Genomic DNA, 12,044 nt, shown 5'->3' on the forward strand with positions numbered 1-12,044 from the left:
ATTATTAGCTGCAGGTTTGGAATTTTAAAATTATATAAAAGACAAATAAGTTTAAAAATAATTCTCAACTATTCTCACTTCTTAATATAGTAAAAATAAACATAAACTATATAATTAATTAATCAAGTTTTAAAAGTTAGATTAATGGTATTATTAAAATTATTAATTGAACTTGATCCACTTCAAAATATTCCAATTTGAGATTGAACTATATCAGCAAAAACTTACACATTATCTTAACAAATTTGTTAGTTAAAAAAAATTATGTTTAAAATTTGATAATAAAAAATGGTTTGTATTATTCAATTACTGTTTTATTAAAATAATATAATATAATACTTCGGCAAGGTACAAAATTCTTCCCTCTTTTTTCATGATTAAACTACTCTTAAGCTATAATCTCTATATTTTGACAAGAACAATAGTTTGTCGATCCTGATTATTTCAGCACTTATTTTCATGCTGATTACCATTAATTAAAATTTAATACTTCATTATCTTTTTGAAAAACAAAACAGAAAAACTATACATACATAATATATATATATATATATATGTTTTTAATTATTGGTTCCTCTTTATTTAACAAACACACGCTTTGATACCTTTCTTTTTGCTAAAATACACAATTTGCTAAATATAATATTGGCTAACATCTTCTCCAACTTTTTCGTATTTGTACCTTAAACCTCATTCTTTATCATTTTTAGGCAATTAGGACAAAAAGATAGTTTTCAAAGATTTTGAGTGACTTTAAATCCTAACAAATTTAAATGGATTCACTGTTTGGTATCACATAAAAATTCGACAACATCAGCATAGCATAACGTAATTATAAAATAATTTGAAACAAATGGATAGAGTAGGTATATGAAAGTTTCTAAATTTAGATTTGAGAAACGCAAAAAAAAAAAAAAAAAAAAATTGTAAGTAATCTGTAAATTGGTGGGTTGATGTATTTAATTATTTTGTCCTCACACAAACCAAAGAAGTTTTGTTCCACAGAGCCAAAGCAACTGATTTTATCTGAGCTTTTATAGCCTGTTTTGCATTAATCTTTCGTTTTTCTTCTTCCTTATTCTTCTTCCCACCAAAACTGTTTTGTTTTTTAATGATCTCTTCCGACGACATTGGTCTTTGGTTTTGCTTCATTTCAATGGTTTTTTTTCTCATGTCAGCAAAAGCAGCCATTAATTGATCTCTCTCGCAACGCAAAATCCTCAACTTCTCCCTCCTCTCTTCAAGTTTCACATGAAGTTCCTTGATCACAGATTCTAGTATCTCGATCTCCGCTCCCTGATTTGCCATTCAACCACAAAAGTCTCGTCCCTGCTCCGTTCTTCTTTCTCCGACTTCGATTCAGAAATCTGAGGAAGAAAATTGAGGGAAGAAGATGATGATCAAAATGGAGAAAAAGAATGTTGAATTTTAAAGGAGGGGAGAAAATAGAGAATGATAAATAGGATTTCATATACAAACCTAATAACCTATTTATACTATTCAATTAATATAATCTAAATTAAATTTATTCAAATGTAATAGGAATATAAGAAATCTAATTCAAATAATATAATCTAAATTAAATTAATTCAAATAATATCTTATTCAAATTTAATTATAATTCAAATAACATTATCTAATAATATTTTCTAAAGGAAGAGAATTTATTCATATTTTTTAAATTAGATAAGGAATAGGAATAGGATTTGTTTTCTTGTATTACACAATAATATGCAATTATTCAATAATAGGATAATTATATAATCTTTCCTACAAAAGAAAAACGATGAATTTCACCTTTTTTTAGTATGGCTTTATTTTGTTGGATGACAATAATTAATAAATAATAATAAATTGAAATAAGTTCGAATTTAAATTAATATCTTTTATTAAAATAACAATCATTGGTCATTTTTTTAAGCTAGAAGGACCAATCTAAAAAAAAAGGTGTCCATTAGGACCTTAACTAATCAATTTTTTCATAGTTGGATATTTTAGATGCCATTTGATAATTATACTTTTTTTTTATAATTTTATTAGTAAATTTTTTACTTTTTAAAAGAAATAAATAAACTTTTTTTTAATTTGATGTATTTGAAAACTACGTAGAAAAGCAAAGAAACGTTTCTAAGTTTAGTTTTCTTTTCAAGTCAATCGAAAATCGAAATGGTTATGAAATGAAAACTTAATTATTGAATTTTATATAATATTTTCATAATTTATATGATAGTTTTCAAAGTTTCTTGTATAAAATTTTGGAGTGTGATTCCTAGGATAAGAAGAAATTGGTTTAACAATTTAATTTTCTTACATTAAGGAGTGTTTGGTGGTAATGGTCGTATGAGTGATTTTAACAAAGAAAAAAAAAAGGATTTTGTTATAATTGTTTTTCCAAAATTACTTGATACCTTAGAAATCAATTAAAGTAATTTTAAACTTTCATAAAATCAATTTTCTAATTTACCAAACATGATCAATGAAAATGGAGGTGATTTTTACAATGACAAAAGTGATTTTAATCATGTCAAAATACTCTCAAGCATACCCTAATACTATTTGTGGGTCCTATTGGTTGAGACACATAGTTATCATTTTAAATTAAATACTTAGTTAATAGTTATGGATAATTTTTTTTATTTTTTTTAAGTTCACACCGATCTTGAGTAGGAGATCAAACCATAACCTTTAAGGTGGTGATATGATAGACAGGGTATTAAATATGGGTCGATATTTTCTATGTATTTATGGGTCCGACATCAACAGTGTAAATTGAAAAATATATATGTATTTTTCAATATATCTATGTATTTTGATAATATTGCAAAAAAATATACAAAATATGAAAAATATCAACAAAATATCACTAATATAGATATAATATTAATAGTAATTATATTTCAACTTGTTTAGAAATGGTGAAACAGTTATATGTCAGTGTTAATTTAAATATTTTTTACAATTTTTTATTTTTATAACATTTCCAAAAATATCTATCGCATCAACATTTTATCGGTATTTTCATCAATATTTCTATGAAATTGAGACTTCTACATTTAAAATCCTGGTAATAGATACTTAATACTTTATTAATCTACTAAGTCATACTCTAAAATTTATTATTAATGCTAACATGAACATAGCTCAATTAATTAGATAAATTTTCTAAAAAAAAAATTAGAAGCTCAAATCCTCGTCTCTAGGCGGGATTTCCTTTAGGCCCAAGGTCCCTCTGTAGTTATAATGCAACGGCTTCTTTGATAAATCATTCTTGTTTTTTTATCTTTGATAACCATTTTTAGTTTTCTGTTTTTAAAAAATTAGAAAATTAAAAACATATACTAGAGATAGAAAGAATTTGATGTAGGTAGAGACGACAATAGTGTGGGGTGGGAGTGAGGATGTCTTCTCCCATTCTTATGCTCGTGAAAATTTTAAGTCCCCCTATTCACCTTGTTTTTTGGTCCGGAAATCGGAATCCATGTCAAAGAATCCTTATTTGCCAACCGAGATGTTCGCGAGAAAAATTACCGATTTTATAATTAAAAAAAGTGTAAGAAATATATATTAATTAATTTTTAGAATTATTATTTACTAGTATAAATAATTACTTTTAAAAAAGATTTAATATTTTATTCAGAATATGTTAATAAAATATATGTTAATTATTTAAAAATTGAATCGGGAATGGTATTGGGACATGCATTTCCTATTCTTGGGGTGGGGATTCAACACTACAAAAATTTTAGAGACATGCAAAATACAAGTTTAGAGAGACAAAATAAATTTTAGAGAGATAAAGAAAAAAGAATTAGGAAAAAAATGAGTGAAAGGAAAGTTAAAAATAAAAAGATAACAATTTTAGAGAAAAAGAGTAAAGTTGAGAGGAAAAGATATGTTAAAGAAAAAAAATTAGAAAGAGAAAGCAAAGTGACAGTGAGAAAAAAAATTTAGAGATAAAATCAAGATTCGAAATATATTTTTTAGAGAAAATAAATAAATAAAAAGAGAAATGGAAGGAAAATTGAACGAGAAAATAAAATATTATTTTTAGAGAAAGTGTCAGAAAAAAATTAAGAAGAAAAATAGATGAGGAAGAAAAAGAAAAGTTATAAAAAGTCCAAGTTTACCTAAAAAGTTCAGGAAAATATTAACATTTGAAGGAGAGTCGTGAGAATAATCTGTTACAGCTAAAAAAATATATGATTATGAAGAGGTAGAAAAATAATAATAAATATTTAAAATATTAAAATTTTAGAAAGAGAAAAATCAATTTTCTAGAGAAAAATTTATAAAGAAAAATATTTATAGTGATAAAGAAATTTGTTGAGATAAATACGTCAAATAAAATAAAAATTGAGTATTAGAAGGAAAAAAAATTAGATTTTGAAAAACAAAAATCTATTTTTGATTTTTTGTTTTTAGAATGTACATAGAATTTCAAAATTGTTTTTGAATAAAAAAAATATAAATTTGAATTGGTTATCAAATCGTCCTGTTTTTAAAAAACCAAAATATAAAATGATTATTAAACGAACAATGAATAATTGAATTCTCCCCTTGTCATAGTGGCAGGGCTTTGTGGAGCCCCGACAATTATTTGAATTTGAGTTTTCGTCTCATTAATATTAAGATTCTTTTCTTTTCAATTTCTTTATATAAATAATTTAAACTTTTACAAAATGAAAAATTATATAATTCATGATTTGGCCGAGCTCCAAATTTTCTTGACATAAAAGTTAGAAAGAAAAAAAAACAATAGAATTCACCATTCCATGTTATTTTTTATAGAAAATTTTGAAAATTTCCTTATACAAGTTTAAAAGGATATTCAAACTTTAATTTTTTAAAATAATGTTTTCTCCGACACTTTTAAATGGTACAACTTCAATTTTGTACTCTAAAATTTTGAACCAAAAATCACGATGAAATCATTGTTGAAAGACAGAAGAGAATGTATATGACTTAATTTGGTTTGGAAAAATTGAGAGTGGGAGAGGGAGAGAGAATAGAGATCTTAGTGTTTCAATGGACGATTAAAAAAATCAAGAGAGAGGGAGAGGGAAGAAGAAAATAATTATAAAAAGAGATAAGAAGTTATTTGAATTTTGAGGAAAAGTAAACACGTAAAATGTCACATCAGCAAGGTAAGACACATAACATTAAGCATTAATATATACATTTAGCCTCGAAAAAAGAAGGGAAAAAAAATTGTAACTAATCTGCAAATTGTGTTGAGTTTGTCCTTGGAACCATCATTATCACACACAACCCAAACAAGTTTGTTTCCAAAGCGCCAAAACAACTGATTTAATCTTAGCTTTGAGATCAACTGTGCAGCAATTTTTGGTTTGTTTTCTTCCTTAAAAGAGAATAGTAGGATCAATTGATGCTCGGATTTCTTCTTCTTCATCTTCTGATCACCACAACTGGCTTGAGATTTATCTTTAATATGTCTATAGATTTGGATTATTTATGCACTCAAGTTTCAGCCCCACATTTTCAATCTCTTCAAACATTGAAGTTTGATTTTGGTTTGATTCAACGGTTCCCAGTCTCTTGTCAACAAAAGCAGTCATTAATTGATCTCTCTCGAAATGCACAGTCTTCCACTTCTCCCTTCGCTCTTCATGCTTCAGAAGAAGTTCCTTGATCGAAGATTTCAGTACTTCAATCTCCGTTTCCTGATTCGCCATTGCCTTCTTCTTTTCGTGGAGGTCTTCTTGGCTTCTCTGAATGATTTTCAGTCAGAAATTGCAGATGATATTTAGGGAAGAAAGAAGATGACCGAAATTAATATTTATTCATATTTTTTTAACCATTCCTACTAGGAATTTAAGAATAGGAATTTAAGAATAAGAATAGGAACAAAAATAGGAACAGGAACAGGATTAGGATTTCCTTAACATTAGTATAATTAGTATTTTAAAAAACTATTAATTAAAGAAATACATGTTTTTGTCCCAAAAATTAGAGTTTAATTTCTGTCTAGTCTCTAGTTAGTTATCCAAATATATATATATATATAGTTCCAACACAAAATGTTTTTGAAATCTAGGTTAAAATTCAATTTTTTTTTTAAAAAAGGAGTTTTCAAATTTTATTTTACTTAACTAAGAACTCAAAATTTAGAAAATAATATATAAAATATATGTTGAGGAATTAAGCATAATTTCTGAAAACAAAACGGCATCAAACCGGCTAAACTCTAAAGATAGAATCTGCCAATGGAGAAATAAAAAGATGCAGGAAGGATAATGGAATCAAACGCGATGGCTTCATCTTTGATGTCGTGAATCCTCCATTAAGATTTTGATTGCAATTTGCAATTTGATATCAGGTATTATTATTGTTTGTGTTGGACTCTGAATTAATTACACTTTAGCTCTTGTAGCCACTTATAACACTATACATGTCCGTTCCCTTTACCACAGTATCACATCCAATAGTCAGAGCATTAGAGGAAGATTAGATCAATGTCTTTGTGATCCCCTAAGCGGCTAAGGATTTGGGATCTCTTGGTCATACTAGCTAGTCAAGAAAACTTTTGATATAACCAATGTTATAATGCTATAATGCCTGCTATGATAGAGTAACAATTGTTGCAGTGATTACTGGCACTAACCCCACATGATTGATATCCTTCATCAGTCTGTACCATTACAAAGAACTGTAGGTTTCCTTTTAACGTGCATAACAATAACAACTGAAGTTTGGTAGAATACCAAAAAAAAAAAAAAAAAAGAAAAGTCAGAACATTCTTCTAACAGTAGAGCTATGCAAAACAGAAAATTATATGATTTGATATAATTTGATATAATTTGAATTATTGTAGGATTGGTTTCGTATCCCATTATGGTTTGGATATAATTTAGGATATTATTTAAGTTTTCAATTCCTTGATTTAGGTATCATCTAAATCTATTTAATTTGGACTGTATCCCATTTGAGGATTTGAATTAATAAAATTATATGGGTTATTTTACCTATTTTCTCTCCTCGAAAATTTAGCAGAAAATATCACCCTTCTTTTAGCCAGTATAAGCTACAGCACTCCTATTGTTCTCTACTAGCCAGTAGCCTATGCATGAATCTTAGAATTTTTCTAATAGAAGGATTATAGCAAATACTGACTTTATTTTAAAATATCCATTCTATAGATATTTATTTTTTAAAATTTTGTAGTGACTGTCGGTAAAATGTAGTTGAACTAGCTTAATTTTACTAGTTTTGAATTTGATTTCAAAGTTCACGCTCCAACCACAGAGCTTAAGTTAAAGATTGGTTAATTTCATCTTCATCTTTAGAAAGCTATTTTAATAAAAGTCTTTTTTTGGAACAAAAACAAAATTGAATCATGTTAACAAAAAAATAAGTTTATTAAGTATGTACGCTCGTGAGACAATTAATGTAAAAAATAGTTTAAATTAGTTAGAAATATATTTACGTAATTATGTCTATGGTGGAGGGAGGATGTTAAGCTATGGAGGTTGCATCCAAGGCCAAATCCAATTTGAAGATGTAAGGCCAAACCTCAACTATGAAAAGAGCCTTAGAAAACAATATTATTTCTAATATGTTAAATAGTTTAACCGTGCTCCTGGGTGTCATTTAACTTACGATATTGCTTATCAAATACATGGTACATCGTATACTCAAGATTTAAAAATGTAGATGTCGAGATTTCAAATTTATAGAAACGTTAATCTTGATGGAAAGAAAAATAATGAAAATCGAGTAAACGTGACTTTGGGTCGTAGCATAATTGACTATTTTTAGTCATTATATAATCTAAACAAATATGTAATATTTATATGAAAATATCAATATCGATGAAATTTTCAAATAAAAAAAACTCAAAAAAATATAGAAATCTTGTAGTTTATCTAGATATGATTCACCTTTTTAAGCATAATATTTGAAAAAATATATAAAATATTAGCATCCAATATGATAATGGTAAAAATTTGAATTATAAAATTGCATTGGGTAACAAAATTATTTTATTTATTTTTACCATCTTTCCAAATTTTCAAATATAACAAAATATTAAAATGATTAGTTTAGACATTATTTTACCCAGACTTAGCACATCTTTCTCTCTTCTGCATTAATCCCTCCCCTTCTCCTTTACTTGCAACTGATTGATTCCCCTTCTCCATTCAAATGTAAATCGTTGAGATCTCAAATTTATAAAGATGTCAAAATATTGACGAAAATTTCGAAAAAAAAAGGTGAAAATTGAGTAAACATGACTTTAATTGTAGTATAATTATGATATAATTGGCTATTTTTAGTCATTAATATCTAAACAAATATGTAATATTTAGATGGAAATATCAATATCCATTGAATTTTCTAACTAAAATACATCAAAGCTGGAAAAAAGATTTGAGCTCACAACCTCTTGGATAGAAACATATGTCAATTATTGCTGAGTTATACCCATCTTGGAAACATAAATTGTAGTTTAACTATAATCCAATATGATAATCCTAAAATTTTGAAATATAATTACATTGTGTGCATATATGAAGCAACAAATTTAAAAATAATTTAACTAAAAAAACATTGGAAGATCTAGCAATATTTATGAGTGTCAAAGTTAATTTGGGCATAGTTATGTGGATCGACAAACTAATTCTCGAAGGTTGATTGGTTCAATCCCTATTAGCTTTCGGCTCAACCAAACCAACTATTTTGATGATCACAAACCAAATGCAAATTAAAATTTTAAATGTTTTTTCAAAGTATCCGTAACTTAGAACTCGAAAAGATAATTTATAATGCCTTTCAAATCACTCAAATATTTAAACAATATTGGGAAGAAATTAAATCCCATGTAGCTTTTATGATGTGAACAAGATCATTCATATACATTTACCGAAGAGAGGGTAGTTGCTCACTAAAAGTGAAATTAGTTCCAAATATGTGATTATAACAATCTAGCTCATGGTGGACAAGGAGAAGATAATATATAGAGAGATGACGAGTAATAGTATTTTTCATGAAAGCAACGAAAAACAAACCACAAGAAACGAAACCTAATAGAAATGTATTGATAAATAAAGTGAAATTACCTAAAATCGTTAGAACACCCACCATGGTATATAATGTTAGCCTTCTTATAATTTGATTAAGTTGTGTTTGTTGGACTATACTAATGAGAAGACAAAACAATATATGATTGCATATGTAGAATCAAACTGCTTATTTTGAATCCAACGATGATTTGATAACTCAATAAAATAATGTTCACCAACTCACTTGTATAATTAATTTGTAGAACAATAAACCATAAAAAAAAGAGAGATTGTAATTTATAATTAATTAATGTTTAAAACATGTTGATGCAAGAAGTCGGGGTGGGATTGGTAAACAAGCTATGAGGCTGAGGATGGATATCCTGTCCTCCTGTCTCTATTCTTCTTCTTCACCATTAATCATCTTTTCTTCCATTCTTCCACTGCTTCTTCTTTCTTCAAATTAAACAAGTTGTTTTGTTAACTTTCGGATGAGCAATCTTTGATTTTTCAAACTCAGATATCTTCTTCTTTCTGAGGCATCCTCTATTTCAGAAAGTAATTGTTGATTCTTGGCTTCAGTTTTCTTAAATTTAACCAATAAATCTCTGAGGCAATCATGAGCAGTCTTCAATTCGTCCGTCTTAGCACAGAATCCCTAATTCCTCACTCCCTTTTTCAAGATTAGCATCAAGTTTCTTAATCGTAAATTTCAGTAATTCAATCTTCGCTTTGGCTTCGCTTTTTTGATCCTTTTGAGTTTGCAAAAAGTACGGATCGCGTTTCTGTCCAAATCGAGCCCAAAAATCTCCTGCCACGCAACAATCAGCCGCTTCTTTTCCTTGAAATTCTCCTTGGCTTGAATCACGGTGCTGACTTGCTCTATAAATCTCTTTAATTTCTCGTCCACGGAGGCACTGGATTGTTCTTGTGCCTCAATCGGCTTCTACTTTCTTTCTTCCGTCTCGTCAATCACTTCCTTTGTTTCCATTTTTAAACGATATTTACCGTTCCAAAAATTAGGGTTTCCAAAAAGAGAGACTTCTTTGGAGGTATATGTCAATTACCGCTGAGCAATGCTCGCTTTGACATAATTACTCCTATTACGATTAGGAATAGCATTTTTTTTTATTGTATTACACCTCTATTTGATTTGGAATCTGCTATTACCTAATAATATACTAGGTATCATATTCACAATTTGTTATCTTTTATTACACCTAATAAGCAAGTATCCAATAACATGATAGTATATAATCATTCCTACAAAAGAAAAAGGATGAATTCCACTTTCGCTTTATTTTGTTGGATGATAATAATTAACAAATAATGACTAATTAAAATAAGTTCGCTTCAAAAAAAATTTAAGATTAAAAATTAAAATTAAAATAAGTTCGCATATAAGTTAATATAATTTCTTTTATTAAAATAATAATAATAATGGGTTATATTATTCATTTTTATTGCAATGTTAATTAACAATTATAAATTACATTTAATTGAAATTAATACGTAATAATAATTGTAAATAAATAATTGACAAATTAAAATCGAAGTTGATGGTATTGTATAATAAGATTTAAGTAAAATAAAAAAAAAAAGTTTTATACCTATATCTATAGTATATATAAAAGGTGGGATGAGGAGAAATTTTTTTCCCGTTTTTGGCCTTCATTTTTTTACCCTTTTCAATATAAGTGTGAAGGAAAATTGGTCATTTTACATTATATTACAACATGAAACTTTTTTTTTAACATAATTGATGGAGGGAAGTAAATTCTGGTACAATTATTGTGAAGTGAGATTAAATGTTAATTAGCAGATAAATCGTTCTCCCTCCCATGACTTATCATTCTCTCTCCCCTTCAAAATCCTTAATTTAAGGGTTTAATTTATGGATAATTTAAGATTTTATTTATTGTTTTTATTTTCTTTAAATCAAAAAAATCAAATATGAATTTATATAATTGAGATTTTAAAAAAATAACCATGATGCCTTTGGGCCTCTCCCTCTCAACCCCTTATCATTTGTTTTCTCTTTTCCTTCCAAATCCTTAAATTAATGGTTTAATTTAGGGATAATCTAAGATTTTATTTATTGTTTTAGTTTCTTTAAATAAAAAAAATAAATAAAAGATGAATTTGTATGGATTAATTGAAATTTTAAAAAAGCTTACCATTATTTCCAACGATTGCCCCTCCTTGTCGATGCCTTATCGTTCTCTCTCTTTCTCCTCAAAAACCTTAAATTAAGGGTTTAATTTAGGGATAATTAAGAGTTATTTCATTTACTAAATTAAAATGAATTTGTATGGATACGAATTGAATTTTCCAAATAGCTGACCATTAATACAGACGATTGAGTTCCTCTTTTTGTTGTATAAATCTCAATTTTTCTGTCTCTTTCACTTTATCATTCTCTCTCTTTTCCTTCTAAATTGAAAAGGGGAAGAATAATGTTGGAATGGAAAATTGAGCAGTAGAGCAAGGTGATTAACAACTCAATAGATGCAAGCAACAGAGGTTAAAATGTAGAAATTGAGATCCAAAACACGAGACAAAGTTATTTGAGCGGGAGGTTTATTGAAGCTATTCTTTAGAGATTTAGTGCAGATGCGAAGATCCGCCGGTGAGCGAAGACAATACCAATTGACGCTGGGAGAGAGAGAAAACCAAGGAAGCTTAGGGAGAGATGGAGGAGAGAGAAAGGAAATATTAATTTTTTTATTTTTCCTTTGAATTCAAGGCCAAACTTTTCAATCCCACAAAATCTTACCATTTTTTGACCTATTGTTAAGTGAAAAAAAAAAAAAAAAAAACATGATTCAAATTCACCTTGCTTCCATTCTTCCACTGCTTCTTCTTTCTCCAAAGAAGTTGTTTTGTTAGCTTTTGGATGAACAATCTTTGGTTTTTCAAACTCAGATCCCTTCTTCATTTTGGAATCCTCTTTTTCAAAAAGAAATTGTTGATTCCTAGCTTCCACAGTGGCCGCCTCCGCCTTCGAACTATCTGACACTCCCA

The sequence above is a fragment of the Momordica charantia genome (genome assembly GCF_013281855.1).
Source record: "Momordica charantia cultivar OHB3-1 chromosome 8 unlocalized genomic scaffold, Mcharantia_2.0 BLBB01000008.1, whole genome shotgun sequence".
NCBI classification, from domain to species: domain Eukaryota; kingdom Viridiplantae; phylum Streptophyta; class Magnoliopsida; order Cucurbitales; family Cucurbitaceae; genus Momordica; species Momordica charantia.